This window comes from Miniopterus schreibersii, assembly GCF_964146895.1.
Source record: "Miniopterus schreibersii genome assembly, chromosome: 12".
Taxonomy (NCBI): Eukaryota; Metazoa; Chordata; class Mammalia; order Chiroptera; family Miniopteridae; genus Miniopterus; species Miniopterus schreibersii.
Window position 1 is genome coordinate 26,314,428 of NC_138112.1, and position 18,401 is coordinate 26,332,828.

Consider the following 18,401-nt stretch of genomic DNA (forward strand, 5'->3'; position numbering starts at 1 on the left):
AGTTCATTATTTTATTTTAGAGTTGAGAACGCTGAGGCTGAGAGAAGTTAGGGGAGCTTCTCAAGCTCACGAAGCTTGTCCTTGGCAAAGCCAGGGCTGGAGTCCCCTCTGTTTGTTTTAAAGGGATTGTCTGGGGGCCCCACGTGGACCCAGCCCTTGGAGCTATGAAACACAGTCTTTACATCTTGCCCAGTTGCAATTATCAGATTTTCTGGGAAATGTCTAAGGCTTTTGTGTAAGTGTATATTTATTTATTTGGAGTAAAATATCAGAGGGGAAGCGCAGCCAGAACACACTCGTGACTGTCTCAGGGAATTCGTGAAGGAAGCCATCCATCCATCAGGTCACCTTTACCCAGCTCACAGTTCCCCGCAGCCCAGGCTCCCCTCTCTCCTTCCCCAAGTCCTCCCATTCACGGGATTATCTTCTGTGATGCTGATGTCCTGCCCATGATTGATCACCCACCGCTATCTCGGGGACCTGAGAGTGACCTTCTGGATGCATTTGTAAGGAACCAGCTTGGAAACAAAAACAAAAACTTGAAGGCATCCTCTGGTGGGCCTGAGATAAGGGGACCTCGGACTCTTTTTCATTAGCCTGGCAAAACAGTCCAAACAATAAAAAAATCCATAAGAAAATATTCTGCTTCCAGGGACTTAAAAGGGGCTTCTCATTTCACCCACCCCATCAACATGATACCATCCCCATGTAAGAAAACAAATGTGTTTGTGAGCGGAGGAGAGGGAGGGAGGAAAGAAGAGAAGGAAAGGAGGTTAACAAAGAAAGGGGGAGAGGGAAGGGGGGGAAGTGAAATCAGGGGAAAAGATGAGGGGAAGGCACAGAGAGAGACCGGAGGTATTTGGATAGAGTCCTGGGACTAATATTTACCTGAATAATGCCAGGGGCCTAGTTCAAATCATCAGGACGAATCAGCCCAAGTTACCTTGTTAAATTAGCTCAGTTGGTGCGATGTTCATTCCTGGCCTGGGAAGGAAGGCGTGGGGGACAGTGGAAAGGTCCGGGTTTGAGCCTGGGCTCCAACGATAATTTGTTGTGAGAACATCGGCACATTATTTCAAGTCCTAGGCCTCAGTTTTCTCATCCAGAAGTGGGGGAAATAGATGAAACGAGACATACGAAAGTAATTTGAAGAAATAGAGGGTAACACAAGCAAACACAGTCTCAAATTTACACTCAAGCTGGATCCATTCCACTTAAACCAAAACAGGCTTCCACATGCCACCAGCTCTGCTTTTCATGGGCTCAGTAACGTTTTCTACCTCGTGTTTTTAAAATAAATAAATACATCATCCAACGAGCTCGTCACATCGCTACGCCCAGATGAACTCATATTCCAACTCGTGGATACAAATCTGAAATCATGAAAAGAGGCCCATGGTTTACCCCCCACCGTTCAACACATTTATTGGAGTGGAGAGTGTGGGCCTGGCGAGGAATGCGACCTGCTTCGGATGCCTGTTCCGTGACCACCGGCAGGCCTCTCAGCATCACCCACCCCACCCTTCTCACTTAGGTGGGAACACCTCCCTCCCTGTGTCGTTACCTCAAGGGCAAGCTTAGCGCAGCTCCTGGCATCCGTTAGAGCCTCTGCCTACGCTGACCGTGGCTGTGTCCTCAGTCCTAGCTGGGAGATACAGGGCGCTTTCCCTTCTCCCTCCCTTTCTCACTTCTCTTACCCCAGCCCCACTTGCACCCGTTCAGGTGTCTTTCCATTGCCCCCAAAGCAAGGCCTTGGACCTGAGTGTCTCAGCTGGAGAGCATTTCTGCAAAGGCTTCAGGAAGGAAATGAAACCACTACTTTATGACCGTGTGTCTGTCCTGGGTGCCAGCAATATAAACAGACCCTAGGTAACTTATAGAAAAGGGAATTTATTAGAGGGATATTGGAGGGTAGAGAGAATTAGCCTAAGACATGGGTGGGAATTGGACGAGGTCCTTGTGCTGGGAAGGAAGCAATAAGGAGAGCGGACAGATCTGGATTTGAGTTTTGACGGGGATGATAATTTGTTGTGTGAACAGGGACACGTCCTTCCAAGTTTTGGACCTCAGTGTTCCCATCCTGAAGTGGAGAGTCAGAGGGCGAGGCCAAGGGAGGGACAGCAATGGTGCCCTGGCAGGAGCAGTTTGGTCAGCGTGCTAGTTCTGCTGCTTTTGAACAAATGACTTCCAGCTGTCTCCGTGGAGAACCACCAACTACATCCATGCTCTTATATTGCTCCCCAGAGACCCCCAGTTCCAGGGAAGACCACCAGGTAGGCTAAGTTCAAGTCAGTTACCTATACTCAGATTGTGCCAGGGCTGAGTGTGTGTGTGTGTGTGTGTGTGTGTGTGTGAGAGAGAGAGAGAGAGAGAGAGAGAGAGAGAGAGAGAGAGAGATATGAGAGAGAGGTGAGAGATCCTGCCCATTTACAATGTGTAAGGTGGATTCCACATCACACCAAGACAAACCAACCCTTGAAAAGAAAGAGGGATGGGATGACAGATACTTGATAATACACTTGATCTTAGCCAAAAGGCCGAGAAGCGATGATACCTGATAATAAAAATATGACCAGTGTCCACTGCAGCTCTGAAGAGGATCTTCAATTGCTTCTGGAGCTCAGGGAATCTGAGGTCCCGCCTTGCACAGGAATGTCTCCTATGTATGGACAAGGGGCCCAAGTATAGCTCCCAGATGTCTAGCGTTCATTGGTGTGGATCGGAAGGATCCAGCTGTGTGTGCATGGAACATGATTTGGGGGTGGGTGGGAGAGGAATCAACATTAAATTAAAGCAAATAATTAGGAATTCATTATCTTTGAAAAAAACATGAGAGAGAAAAAAAGAATATGTTAAATGGTGAGTGACCAGCTCTTCAGATGGCTTTTGACGGACTTCTGCACAGCTGTTTCTCCAAACCTGCCTGCACTCAGGCGGATGCTGCAAGCGGCCCACGTGTGTTTCCCACACACTCTTGGCTCCCAGCAAACTCTTTCGGACTCTGGGTGGCCGTGTCACTGATCGTTATGGTCCCTGCCTGAGGAACTGACAGTCTGCTTCCTTTCTTCTGTATCCTTCAAACCCTAATTATTAAAAAAAAAAACAAATTCAAGACTCAAGCCCGGCAGCTGAATGCTTTTTTTGTTTTGGAAAGCCCAGATTTCAGTAGAAAACTATCCCTGGCAAAAGCAGCTCCTGCCCCACTCCTTTTTTTTCTTCTTTTTTGCCCCAAGATCAAGTGTTCTGATGAACCTCGGCAGCCATTGGATCCATTTCCTGCCAAATGGTGACAAACCAACAAGAAGATCATGATTAATCACCCCAAGCCCTTCACTGCAAACAAACAGGACTGCCTCGGGGCAATTCCAAAGGTCCGCATTCACCTCCAACATTCGATATGGGTTCAGTTAGGCTAAATTCTCACTTTTGTGTGGGGCTTCGCAGTTTGTGCACAGCTTTTGAGGTTTGCATGGAGCTTTCTGGTTCGCCCTCTTATACACATTGGTTTACTTGATCCCCATGATTGATCGGCCACCAGGCGGCCTTCATCTTTCCCCTGGATTATTGTAAACACCTCCTACCTTTCTCAATGTCCACTGCTTCTTTTCTCTCTCTCTCTCTCTTTTTTTATTGTTGTTGAAGTATATTTAATATACAATGAAAACCACACTCTGATGAATTTTGACAATTGTACACACTGTGTAACTGCCATGTACAGCAAGATATAAAACATTTCCAACACTCCAGAACATCAATTCATTTTTCTTTCTACTCAATTTCCCTTTTCCCCCAGGCAACTACCTTCTGACATCTACCACTGTAGATTACTTTTTCTGTATGTGGGTTTCATTTCGTAGAAATGAGATCACACAGAAGATACACTTCTGTGTCATGCTTTTCCTGTTGTGTGCATCAGAAGTGCCTTCCTTTTTATTGCTGAGTAGAATTCCATTGCAGAAATACACCCCAATTTGCTTATGAATTCATCTTTTGGTAGAAATTTGTGGGTTTCTGGGGGCCTAATTTTTGCTATTACAAATACGGCCGCTATGAAAATTCTTGTACAAATATTTGGGGGAACATATGTTTTCATTTAACTTGAATAAATACCTAGGAATGAAACAGCCAGGTCATAGGGTAGGTGTATGTTTAACTTTATAAGAAACCACCAAATAGTTCTCCAAAGCAGTTTATCAGATATACGAGTTGTCAACATCCACTTACGCTTCCTCCAGTCATTTCTCCTCGTAGGCTCCAGAGAAATCTATCCAAAACATAACCTTGATCCCATCACTTTTCTGCTTAAACCTTTTTAATGGCTTCCGACTGTCCTTAGGATGAAGTCCAAATTTTGTAACACAGCCTGCACAATTTTACCCCCCGCCGTGTCTCAGCTACCGCTTCCAGGCCTCCTTATGCCCTTGTGCCTGCATCCCAGCCACAGAATGGACGCGGCCGTTCTTTGCACGTGAAGCTCCTTCCCTCCCCAGGGCTTCTGTGTAGGGGTCCCTTTTCCTGGACACCCCTTCACCCTTTTGTTGCTCTGCCCGTTTATTCATCAAGTTTCCATGGAAAAGTTACTTCCTCAGGGACTTCCTCTGCAGACCAAGTCAGGTCCCCTGTTACCAGCTCCTGTAGCGCCCTGGCCTTCTCCTTGCATTGTTGTTATTTATTTTAAATTGCATATATTTATTTCAATTTTTGAATAGGTTATATATTCACATGATTTAATAATTCTCAAAAGATATATAGCGAAAAGTTTTATTCCCACCCTTGTTCCCATTTGCAAACGTAGGTTTCCCAACTACATTTGTTTGGTGTTAATCCTTGTCTGAGGATATTTTTTCCATTGACTTTTAGAGAGACTGGAAGGGGGATAGAGAGAGAGAGAAACATCGATGTGTGCCCTTGACCAGGACTAGAATCCGAAACCCTTTGGTACCTGAGCTGATGCTCTAACCACTGAACAACACCAGCCAGGGCCCAACTACAACCCCTTAAATTGTTTTTAAAAAAATATTTCTAGATTTTTAAAATTGTCTATACACTATTTCACATACACACACTATACTAATTATTAGTATTACTATTGTATTATTTTATTTTATTAGTAGCTAACTAGTTCTATCTGTATTTCTATACCATCATTAGTGTTACATTAGGACACTCCCACACTCTGCCTTCCCCACTCACCAATGTGTCTTGGCAACTCCCCATCTCAGAACTCGAAAGAACATCCTCAGTCTTGTCACTGAGTCCCAGTGTTTTCCTCAGGCCTGTTGATCACTTATGTTATTTTTAATCTTTCTCTACTATAAACAATGCTGCAATGATAACAATCGTTATGTGACTTTTTATGAGTGTGAGAACATCGGAAGTTTGTTGCTTAGAAACAAACTGCTGCTACAAAGGGTATATGAGTTTGAATTTTAACAAACTTTGGCAAATTGCTCTCCATGGGGTCGTGCCCCTTTATATTCCCACCTGCAATGTACCCGTTTCCCCTTGGCCTTACCCATATGTGTTGCAGAACATTTGGACATTTGGCAATCTGAGAGCAGAAAAATATTACTACTCAGTTTTAGTTTGTATTTCTTACTTAAGAAACTAAGCATCTGGTAGAATTTATTGTATTTTTTAGTCACTTAGTGGAGTGCTGCATGTAGGAGATATCTAATATATCTATTGATATAATAATATATATTATATATCCATAAATAACATGATGTATTACATGCTATATGTGTATATCTTGTGTATTACTACATAAACACATATATTATATATTAATATATATATATTTGTTAAAAGGATAAAAGACTGAATGATTATAGAGGATAAGATGAAGTGATTTAGGACACACAGTTTACATGGGGAGACTTTCTGGCATCAAGAACAATGTGCTTTCTGTTAGTCTCGGCATCACCACATTTCTCAAGAGGTCCAGAAGGAGATGTCACTGAAGAGCGAAAGGTAAAATCTTAGCCTTGCTCTCAGTGTTACTGTCGAAAGAAGTATATGATACCAGACATTCTATTTAAAGCCAGCTGGAGCATGCCCGGCTCAGGGTCAGCTTCTGTGTCTCATAACTCTGTGTCTGGTCACAAAACTGGCCTTGAGAATCCATCAGCCCTGGGTAGGACCCTCAGTTCTGATATTAGCTGAGAACGGTCTTCTCCCGAAGATGCAATTAGATGACAACACCTGCCTCTAATGAAAACCTGGAGGCCCATGCTTAGCCCCTGTTCTCTCCCTGCAACAACTCTCCTTCCTGTTCATACCTCATGACTGCAGGCTCCTGGCAGAGCTGATTGGATCCAAGGTGGACTGACCCAATCGGGTCAATCAGCATCTCAAAGGAATTTGGGAGAGAACCCAGAGGCTCTGTGACTCCTTAGCCTGGGAAGTAGGATGAGACCATGACTGGCCAGCCCTGGGTTACTATATGTTGGAGTTTGAGGGGGGCCCAATGAGCCCCCCTTTCTTTGCCTTGCTCCAGAATGAACTGAGGGTGGCCGAGGTTATGGGAGAGGAAGAGCAACACATGGGCTTTTGTAAACATGGCTTAGTGTGCAGCGCTGAACCCCCAGTGAGACAGACTCTTCCTGGGCAGCCCTCAACAGCTGGCGGCTGCCTCACATAGATGGTGCAGGGAGATTGGGGGCTTTCTGAGAGCCTCCTAAGAAGAAAAGGGAGGGGAAAGGGCTGAGCTTGGTCCTTTCCCAAAATTCATGCATCAAAGGCTGGGAGTATAACCCTATGGAGTCCCTGTACTTGGAAATAAGGAAGGTCATCCTAACATGGAGATGCAGAGAGAAGCAGAGCTGAGAGACAATTTTCATCCGAGAAGTAGCTCCAGCTGTCTGGATTCTGATATCCCAGCTTCTGCTTCTAGCCTCCCTTCTGGAGCCCAGTCACATTTCTTGCCCTCAAGTTCTCTCTGATACATGGCATTCTTTATAATGATGTGTTCCCCTTGATTTAATTCTTTCATGTGGCTCCTGTTACTGGTAACCAACAACCCTTTATTTTATTTATTTATTTATTTTAAAAATATGTCTTCATTGATTTCTGAAAGAAGAAGAGAGAGGGAGAGAAAGAGATGGAAACATCAATGATGAGAGAGTCATTGATCAGTTGCCTCCTGCACGCCCCCTGCTGGGGATCGAGCCCGCAACCCGGGCATGTGCCCTGACCAGGAATTGAACCATGATCTCCTGGATTGTAGATCGATGCTCAACTGTTGAGCCGCACCAGCTGGGCCAACATCCTTCATTAGGACTCTAAGTTCCACTGCTGTTGTGAGCTATAATAGAGAAGTGAATATAGGGCACCTGGTACAGTGGAGTCAATATGTGTTTAGTTTCATTTATTTACTTATTGTGGTAAGGGAGTGGATGTGGCCAAGCTCTGAACCTCAGTCAGTCCATTCATTTTTGGTTTGAACAAGACACCAAACAAACTCCAAAGTCTTGAAATTTCTACTTGAAGGTCAAACATCCACGGAAAGGTCATATAAACATTGTTGAAGATGTGTCTGTCACAGGCTGGGAAGACAGTGTGGGGTAGGAGCTGGAGCCAGGCTACACCATCTACTCGCTGGGAAGGCTTACAAAAGTCATCACCTCGGGGAGCCTGAATTTTCTCAATCCTAAAAGAAAAGCTTAATTTGTATGGTTGTTGGAAGTACTAAATGTGCTCCTGGCACAGAGTGAGTGCTCAGCGAATGGTAGGTCCCACTGAAATATTCTCAAGACTCCCCCAAAGACCCTCCTTTCTGATAGTAAGAGCTACCTGCCTGATTATATTTCCCTTTTTACCTGGAGTTCAGAATCAAATTTAAAACTTAGTCATGGCAACCCTGTTACCATTAAGGTTGTCATATTATAAACCCTTTTTCCTGACTCTTGATTTTTTGCTTCTGAAGCTTATCAGCCTGACCAGACCGGGGTATGTCTATATGTGTGTGCATGCACACACACACACACACACACACACACACACACACACACAAGTTTCAGTTAAACAGTTATTTTTCAAGGCAATTCCCACTTGGGTAACTCCCTGCCAAAAGAAAATGTAAATCACTTCTCAGTCCAGCATGCAGGGGCTCTGAGAACTAGCCCAAGAGAAATTTAATCTTGGTCTACATAACAGAAACCGGGCAGCCAGCCAGCAAACTTTTGTTTTGTGTTTTAAGAAAAATGGAGAGAAATGCAATGTGCTCTTTGTCAAGTGATGTCTATGGTGATCAAGCACAGCCCCACTGGACTAAGGGCTCTCCCCAGGAAAGAGCAGGGTTTTAGGTGGGTTGAGCTAAAGGAGGGCCTTGGGGGGTCAGCTCCCCTGGGTGACTAAAAAGCTGCAGAAAATGTTAAGGAATGAAACACTGAGCCTCAGCATCCTGGATGTTGGTTCTAAAAGTGTCACAGATCGGAAGCTACTAAGGGTGAAGTGGGGGTGGGGAGGCTAGGGAAGGAGGGAAGCTGGGAGATGAGCTGGGCCAGGTCGCAGAGGGAAGGGAGCTCGAACCTTCCCCTGGGGACTGTGGGGAGCCCTTGGACCATTTTCTTTTCTTTTTTATTTTATTTTGTTTTTTTGTGTGTGTTTTTATGCATCATCTGTATAGTGTACTGTGTGTTCCCCACCCCGCCTTGGACCATTTTAAATGTACGGTATTGTCTTTCCTATTTTCCAACTCCAGGTTGGTTGAACTAGGAGTTAGGAGTTTTCTTATTGTCATATAATTACTACAACAATACCTGGAGGTAGATTTTATTACTTCTCCTTTCCAGTTGAGTAAACTGAGACTCAGAAGATAACGAAATTGCCTAGATTACCCGGCTAGGTGGAGCCAACGCTTGAACCCGAGTCCAAGAGCCTTCAGGCCCCATCATTGCATTTTCCAGTTTGGCTCCGAGGCAAGGGCAATATCTTATTTATTCATCTTTGTTTTTCCTACCCCTCCCCTCCCACTCCCAGCTCTCCAAAATTTAGTAGAGTTTGGGGGGTTGAAAAGTCAAACATGACCTCACCATTTTTTTTTTCTCTCCCGCAGGCCCTGGAAGTGGCTGGAGGAGCTGGCAAAATAAGTGCACTTTGAGGCCAGAGGCCCTTTTCTCCCCTTCGGAGCACATTCCCTCTTCCTCTCCTGTCTCTGGGAGAGGAATTTTGCCCATGGGAGCTGTCTCAGGTGCCGACTGCTCCCCTGACCTTTCCGTGCCTCCCTAACACATTCCTGCATCTAAATCAGAGCTGGTCAATGTTTCACTCCCCCTGCCACCCTCCCAGCCGTATCTTCTGAAGCTGGTGAACAATTAACCTCCAGCGGCTCTTGATCTTCTCGCCTCAGAAGCCTCCCAACACTTCACCGCTGGGCGTCAATGATCTACCCAGCCTGACAGGAGCCCGGGGTCCCTCTGGTCTTCAGGGAGCCTCTTACACACATATGTACAACAATTTTGATGATATATAATTCTTCCAAACAAGGAGATACATCTTAGGGACGACTGGGCAGAAGCACTCACATCAACCCCTGAGTCGCACCCTCTTGCAAATTCTTACAAAGAGCCAGAGGAGAGGGGCAAAGTCCTCTTAAAATGTGCAGTTTTTCTTTCTCTTTTTTTCAAAATGAGGAGAATCATCCTTCATTTATTTTGCAAATTAAATGACCATGTATCTAGGACATTTTGGCTCATCGGAGCAACTTAATATGTATTCATACTTAAGAAACTGCAGCCTAAAGTTTAGAAAACTGTAGAATGCAGGAACCAGAAACAGCTGACAGAGCTTTACATCTTTACAAGCGAGGAGGCCCAGAGACAGGAGTCTGGGATACACGCAACGGCCTTCAGCCAGTGGGGGTCTCTCGTCTAGTTCAGCTCTGTCTCATGGAAATGCAATATATAGGGCATACACGTAGTTTTAAAAGGTCTAGTAATCACAGGAAAGAACAAGAAAGTGAGGAAACTAACTTTAACAACGTATTTTATTTAACCCAATATATGCAGTATGTTATCATTTCCTGTAATCCATATTACATTTTCACTATCTGGTGTGTATTTTGCACATACAGCACAACTGACGGAGACCGGCCACGTTTCAAGTGCTTAAAGTGGCTACCGTCTTGGACAGTGCAGGTCGAGTTCAATTCCAGTCGGCCAACACTGCGTGCACGTGTTATATGCCGGGCACTCTGTTAAACGCAGGGATCTGAAGGTGAACAACACAGCGGGGGACGAGGGAGATGGCCTTGGAAACCACAAACCATAACCCAAGGCAGGCAGTCCCTCCCCATCTAGGCTGCTGAATTACTCATCTATGTTTGGTTGAGCAAGTCAATAAAAAAAAATTCTCTAGGGAAAATATCTACATCTCTAGGACTTTTTCCTCTGCTCAGTTACCAAGGGATAGAAAAATAGTTATTTTTACTGAGTTGCTACTATGTCGTAGACATTGTGTTTTGCACTCAATCAGTGTTGTCTGACTTACTCTTTATAGTAGCTGTGTGTAGACACTATGCTGCCCATTTTACAGAAGAGAAAATAAAGTCCCTGGTAATTTGTCGAAGGGCCCTACAGTTTATCAGAAGTGGAGCTGGGCCTCAATCTCAGAACACAAGTGTGTGTAACTTGGTCAATGTCACCTCGTGGAGACGTGAGAGAGAACGTTCCTTGGCCATAACTATTTTGGTCTATTTATAAGCATTCCCAAAGCTTCCTGAATTAAGTGACTGGAGGTTTATTTTAATAACAGCTTTCCATCTCAGGCGATCTCTGCTCCCCCTGCCCAAGGCTCTCGCTGCAAAGGAGAAGATGAAGATGCTCCATTTCTCAGCTCCTCAGCTGCTGGGAGCCGCGCTGTGCACGGAGGCCTCCCGTTGACATGGATCTCAGCCTCAGGTTCACCTCAAGGAGGGTTTGCCTCATTTCTGTCAACTGAGCATGTTGCGCACAGCTTCCCCTTGCTGGGGTGCTGAGGGGCAGGCGGGGAATGGCTTTCCCTTTTCCATAGCCTGGACCACTCTGCTTCCCACTCCTGCCCTCTTGGGAACTGTGTGTTCTGGTAAAAAGCACCCAGCATGCAAATACCCCCCAAACTGGAACATAGCCTGCTGCAGCTACCGTATTTCCTGAAAGAATATCAGCTGCCAGAAGGGCCACAGATAAAAAAGTCTGTGAACCCAGAATAGCCAAGAAGAATGAAATGGTCTCATGAGATCACCAGTGTGATTTCACGGGGAAATCTCCCACTAGAGGAGAACAGACAGCGTGCGTGTGTGTGTATGTGGGAACCAGTCCCTACGAAAGGGCGAAACTTTGCATCAAAAAACAATTCAAAATTAGATCACATCCTGAAACACAGAGCCTATGACACCCTGTGGGACTTGTCTGGCTGGACTTGAACTGGATTGACTAAAGCATTTTTAAAAAAGTCAAACCCACAGGTTTATTCTGTCATCTGAAACAATTTGGTTATTTATATCTCATTCGGTCAACAAATACTTTTGAGTACCTCCTGGACACTGTACTAACTATTAAACATACAAGTTTGAAGAAAGTAAAGGTGGATCTGCCCCCGTGAGGCTCTCAGTCTAGCAGGAGCAGACATACATGCCAGGGAAGGCACCCAACAACCCTCAGGTGGAATTTAAGGTGAGGCCCTAATGGCTGAGAAGTCTGGATTTCAGAAACAGTTTAAAGACCCTTATTTTGCAGTTGAAGAAACTGAGGCATAGGGGGAGTCACATGATTTGGTTAAGATCATGTAGCAAGTTAGTGGCAGAGCAATTATGAGAATTCAAGTGCCTTAACTTTGGGACCAACGTGACCACCATCCCCACTGCTCCTAGGCCGGCACTTGGAGACAGGGGTTGAGCTGTCCCTATAGGCATTCACTCAAGACAACAGCTCTAGATTGCACATAGAATAGAGGGAAAAAATGGAGAAGGAAAATAGTATAGGGAAAAAAAACAAATTTAGTAGCTGATACATAATATTTAAAACCATGGGCATGGCCCAACCAACATGGCTCAGCAGTTGAGCTTCAACCCATGAACCAGGAGGTCACGGCTCGATTCCCAGTCAGGGCACATGCCCAGGTTGTGGGCTCCATCCCTGGCGGGGGGTGGGGGGGCAGCCGATCAATGACTCTCTCTGTCTCTCTCATCATTGCTCTTTCTATCTCTCTCTCCCTCTCCCCTCCTCTCTCTGAAATCAATAAAAACATATATACATAAAATAAAACCATGGGTATGAATGAGATTCTCTAGGTAAGAAAATGAAAAGAAAGTTGAAGCCTGAGCGCCAAAGACCATTGACATTTCATGGTGTGTAGAGTAGGGGCTGAGAGGGGGCAGATGGCGGACTAGGGCCTAAGGACCAGAATGGGGATCCTGGGGCCCAAGAGGGAAAAGCACTTCAAGAAGGGAAGAGTGCCTCCCTGTGGAGAGTGAGATAATGACAATAAAAAAGGCTCAGCTGGGCATGGTATTAGGATGACATTGCCTAGTCACTGAGGGGTGGCAGCTAAGGCAGGTGGGGTGAAGTTCGAATAAGAAGTGGGGAAGCGGGGACAGCGCCGAGAAGTTTGCTCTTTCAGAAAGTTTGGCCGCATCGGAAGCTGAGGAATAGGGTGATATCTAGAAGGAGATGGGGTTGGGTCAAGAGAGTTTTGCTTCTTAATAAAATAATAGTGAATGTCAACTGTAATCGAAAAATAAAATTGGAATTTGAGAGGGCTTTGGTTTTTGATTTTCAGATAGGGCACGTAGGTCATGTTCACGTGCCCACAATCACCCTGTTCCTTGTTCCTGGAGCGCCTCTTCTGCAAACTTCCACTCATTCTATGAAATCCAGATCTAAGTGCTCCGTCCTTTATCAAAAGGCCTCTTTCCAGGCCCAGTTCGATGTCTGTCCCCGGGCCCCATGCCATTCTGTGTACACATTGTCTGCCTTAAGGCTTATCTTACTGCGCGGTAATGAAAGGCTTTCCTGTCTCTCTTCTCCACTGCACAAGAACAGGGTAGGACAGGGACTGTGTCTTCTCAAGGTTGTATCATTGGCCCAGGTAGGTGATCAGAACTTGGCACTAGGAAGATGCTCACTATTTGATGAATGAATAAGTAAATAAATGAATAAACTATAAGTTTGAAGGCAGTTCGAGTGGCAACTTTATTTTATGAATAGGAAAACAGAAGATTGAGCAGTTTGGTTCGATCATTTCACAGATTAGGAGGAGCCCTGGGAAACCATTAAACCTCCTGTCCTACCCCGTTAGCTGTTCCCAGGCCCCGCTCCAGAGCTGCACGGCCAATCCCACAAGACACATCAAACCTAGCACTTCCCCACAGGCCATCACGCTGGGATCAGGGGCCTATACTTTTACCTTGGTTTTAGCAGCTTCTGCAGGATTGAGGCTTGGAAACAGCTTGTGGACAAAAGGTAAAAGCACTTTTCTGCATCTGACAAGTTGTGAAGCTGATGGAGTAGGTGGGTAGGGAAGGGAGGCTTGGTTTTCCAGGATGAATGCCTTAGGCTCTGGGCTAAAAATTTTAAAAAATGAAGATCTCTCAAGGGGCACCACAAGGTGTCACTGTTGATCCTCAGTTAAACAAAAACTGATCTGGGCCGGGATTTCAGAAACACTTTGAAGACCCTTATTTTGCAGATGAAGAAATCGAGGCACAGAGAGATCACACGATTTGGTTAAGACCATGTAGCAAGCTAGTGGCAGAGCAATTATGAGAATTCACATGCCTCAACTTTGGGACCAACGTGACCACCTTCCCCACTGCTCCTTGGCCGGCACTTGGAGACAAGGGTTGAGCTGTCTCTCCAGGCATTCACTCAAGACAACGGCTCTAGATTGGACAAAGAATAGAGGAAAAATGGAGAAAGAAAAAAGAATTTAAAAAGCCCTCGGCATTCACTTTCACGTGCGCCTTATTCAAAGTGTTCGGTTTAGATGCCGTCGCCCACAATGAGAGTGTGGCACTCGGGGCCTCCGTCGGTGGCGTGGTTTGAATAGCTGGATAGAAAAGTATCAGGTAGTGGATTCCACCCCTTTTATGGCTTCGGCTTAAAAAGGGTCTGGTTCCCAGAGAAAACAAGAAGCCAAGTTGCTTCAGCAAAGAATTGGCTGAAACCTAAGTAGGAACTAGATTAAAAAAAACTTTAGGGACAGAAGGACAAGAATATGTTTCTGGCCCTTGTTGTTCGGGGAGTGGGGAGCTCAGGGCAGGAGATCCTTTGTGAGCCAGTGACCCCTAGACCAGGGGTTTATTCCAGTGTCTGGGAAGAACCAGGCAGCAGAGCAGTTGTAGGGAAGGACCTTGTCCTGCTCCACCAGGTGTCTCATGAAGTCCCCCCTCCTTCTTGGTCGGATTCCACCAGGCCTTCCTGGCCCATGGTGGCTTCTAGTGGAGTCTCCTTTTCTTGCTTCCCAGGTAACCCTTTTTTTTTTGGTTAATCCTCACCTGAGGATATTTTTTCCATTGATTTTTAGAGAGAATGAGAGAGAGGGAGGAGGCGAGGAGGGAAAGAGAGAGAGAAAGAGAGAAATAAACATCAATTCGAGAGGGACACATTGACCGCCTGCCTCCCACACACACGCCCGACTTGGGCCAGGGCTTGAACCCACAACCCAACTACGCGCTCTTTACTGGAAACCGAACCTGCAACCCTTTGGTCCCAGGGCCAGCGCTCCAACCACTGAGCACACCGGCCAGGGCAACTTTTTTTGTTTTTTAATTAAAAGAGCTTTATTGTTTTCTTAGGTAATATCAATATAAGCTCATTACAATGATTCAGATGGCAAGTAGCAGAGAGAAGAAAATGGAAAGATCTGTAATACCTCCGTTCAGAAATCATCGCTGTTAACTTATTGCTGCCTAGGGTCAGAAGTCGGCCTGTGGGGCACCTGCCATGTGTTTCCAGTTGTGAAACAGCACACGCCAACCTCGGCTCTCCCAGAGCTTACGTTCCAGCTGGGGAGACAGGCAAGCAATTTTTAAAAAGTAAAACATATGGAACGTCAGGTTGTGGTAAGTGTTCTGAGGTAAATAAACCAGAGAAGGGGACAGAGATTTGAATGGTGGTGAGGTAGTAAAGTAGGATATTTAAAAGGAATGTTCCCCCTTCCCTTCCTCTGGTTCTTTTGGCCTGCTGAATAATTAAATCAACAGGAGGCAGATTGCCAATGGAAAATCAAATTTAATATCGTGTTCCTGGGAACCTCATATACATGAGAGAGTCAGAGACCCCAGATACATGAGAGGTTCACATATAGAAAGGGGGACCTAGGTATATAAGACATCCTGAGGTAGGAAGCCCTTGGGGGCATCAAAGGGTCATTGCAAGGTGATAAGAAAAACAAACATTTAGTAAACAGAAGTGTGCCCTGCCCTATAGATAGGCCAAAAGAAGTGATCTCTGATAATCTCTTATCATGGGCAAGGCCTTTAATTCAAATTTTTCTAGGTAGTTAAGGAGTGGGGGCAGAAGTTTCTCTTGAGCCTGAAGCTCAAATTGCCTTTAGCTCAAAGTATCTGAATACTATAGAGGCACATCTTGAGGTGGTTCGTTTTGGACCCCCCCAAAAAAGCGATGTCTGAACCTGAGGTAGGTGAGGGAGCACACCATGTGGACATCTGGGGGAAGGCTCTTTCCTTCCATTTTCTATGCCTATGTAATAATGCAATTATAACATTAACAATATATGACTACATCCTTAATGTTAAAAACTTCACATAATACAGAAATACATGGGTAATAAGAGAACATCCCTCTTCCCACCCTCCTATCACCTTCTCCTCCTTCCAAGTAAACCCTTTGACAGTGGCGTCCCTTCCTGAACTCTCTCTCTCTGCCTTTGTATTTATTTTTGCATATATCACCCACACATTTAGCTTTATTTTATTTCCTACACAAATGAGATCATCCTTTGTGAAGATGATGCCTTTTTATTTTCAGTGAACAAGATCTTCTTAATTTTCTTAAACTTCAGAGGTATAGGAGACCTGTGGGCCTCATTACTAATACGAAATAGCTGCATTTCATGGCTGAGTGTAGGTGGCTGCTACACTTCTTGCCCTGGGCAGTTCATCCAGTATTCAGGGCACTATATTGTAACAGTTTGTTTCTGCCTCTGTCTCTTCTACTGGACAGTCCATTCTTTGTGGCCAGAGATTATGCCTTTTCATCCCAGAATATCCAGTGCCTGGTACAATGCCTAACACATGGTGGTGTTCGGTAAATGAATGGGCAGTTAATTACACTTTCATAAATGGCCATAGAAGGCTTTCAACATCAGATGGGAAATTGGCTGAGGTCAATGTCATGTCTGCCCTAATGGGAGCTGATCTTTTCTCCACTGAAAAATCTATCATTATCGGATACAGCCTCTATGGGATGGCAGCCAGAAGACGGTGGTCAGCTTCTTCAAATCAAATAGTCCAATGTTAGCATCAGAATTAAAAAACCAATTAATGAGGGCTACCTTTCACCCCCTTTGCTGAAAGGAAATGAACATTTAACGAGTAGACAAATGTGCTAAAGCACTTTACAAAATGCTCTTTCAAGGCACAAAACAACTCCGTGAGATTGCTATTATTATGCAGATGAGGGAAGCAAGAATCAAAGAGATTAAAATGGATATTATGTGGGTCCATTCATGTGCTCAGCATCCAGATTTATCTATCTTGACATTTCCCCATATTTGTTTTAGACTGTTTTTCTCTGGAAATAAAACACCATGTGTAAATACATCCTGGAGAGCCCTGTTCACAAATTTAATTGCCAACACTGGATGGGACATTTAAAAAGCCGCTTAATACAACTTTGTTGCTTTGTCAACAGACATTAATTGAGCCTAGGCCCTATGATTATAGAAAGGAATGAAGCACAGTCCCAGTCCCCAAAGGGGCTCAGTTTCTAGGGGGAAAGGGGTGATACAAAAGCTTTTACAGTTGCAAAACTCACGAGGTTCTTCCAAGGGACAAAGCCAAGGTTAGAGCTCGGTGACTGAGGGAGGTCCCTACAGCACAGCCCTGCCCAGCTGTAGCAGAGTGGCCCCTGGCCTGAGCTGGGCTGACACCATCAAGCAGAATCCGTGAGAAACATGCATGGGTATTTTTTCTCTCTCCCCTAAATTTTGTTGCAAAGAATTAAATTCTTTTCTAGTGACACATGCTTCCTGTCAGGATGAGGCACACCCAGGCAGTCAATACCAGCAGAATTAAATGAAGAAAAATCCTTCTGATTCCTCCAGGCGCACATTTTCAGGTTCCTCTGGAGTGTTGCCATTTTCCCAGGGGCTAAGCCAGAGGTGGATTTGAAGGGCAGCAAATAAGAACAATACACTAATAAGGGTGACAACCACAGTGACATGAAAACACCCACAATTTATTACCTCCAATTAAATTTCCATGTTCTATAAGAGCAATTCATTCTTACAAAAAAGTGACAAAAATTTGTATGTTTCTTGTTTTTGTAAAAATGAACCCAAAATCTCCTCCGATCTCTCAACTACCATTAACATTTGGATGTATATATTGTCTTTTTAAAAATCATACTTACATGCACTTTATATCCTACTCTGTTCATATAACTTAGTATGGTAAATAATTCCCCAGTTATGCTCTTTACGACATAATTATAAATGATTACATAACCATCTGTTACGCAGTTGCTCTGTGATTTAGTGGGTCACTCTGTTGTTGGACATTCAAAATTTCCCCCATCTATTGGGTGTTACATTATTATAACTCTAAGCAAATACTTGCCTTATGGAGAGACACCACCGGTCTCCTTCCTTGCATTATCTCATTTCCTCAACATAAGCCTCCAGAGGAGGCACAACCAGTGTTTTAGAAATGAAGGAACTGGAATTCATAGAGGGTAAGGAACTATTCCAAGGTCAGAGCCAGGTCTCTCGAACTCCACGCCAGCCCTACCTGTTATCACGCCCTGGGAGTGCTTGGCTCCTCTGCGCCACGCTGAGTTTTCTGTCTTCCCAGATGGAAGAGTTTTCTTGTTCTCTCCTTTGTCCAAAGTCTTAATCCTGGTCTCACTGCTTTCACGTTCCCATGGATACCCTGGTCCCTCAGTAAGATCCAAGCCTTCCCAATTAAACACTCTGCATTTGAAGGGCCCCAGGCAGCTGGGCTGATGCGATTGATGGTTCCCAACTGCTGGGCCATATGTTCTCTCCCTCTTTCCTTCTCAGCTGTTCTGGGATCCACCGGCTGCGAGGTTAATCACGTCTCCACGTTGTAAAACTGAATCCTGATATACTCACTAAAGCCCTCATGGTTACTTGTGCCCCACTTGAATTCCCATTTATATTCTCAACAATTTCTAAGATCTTTGGTGCCCTCAGCAACTCAGCACATTATAAACAGG

General features: G+C 44.9%; 1 long non-coding RNA gene across 1 annotated transcript; it reads right to left on the reverse strand.

Moving 5' to 3' along the window:
* Window positions 1–13,217: 13,217 nt before the first annotated feature.
* On the reverse strand, window positions 13,218–18,134 carry LOC308565278. Its single transcript, XR_014000020.1, has 3 exons — window positions 17,954–18,134; window positions 14,854–14,986; window positions 13,218–14,476 (listed from the first exon to the last, which is right to left on the reverse strand). It is a non-coding gene; the product is annotated as an uncharacterized lncRNA (long non-coding RNA).
* Window positions 18,135–18,401: the final 267 nt, after the last annotated feature.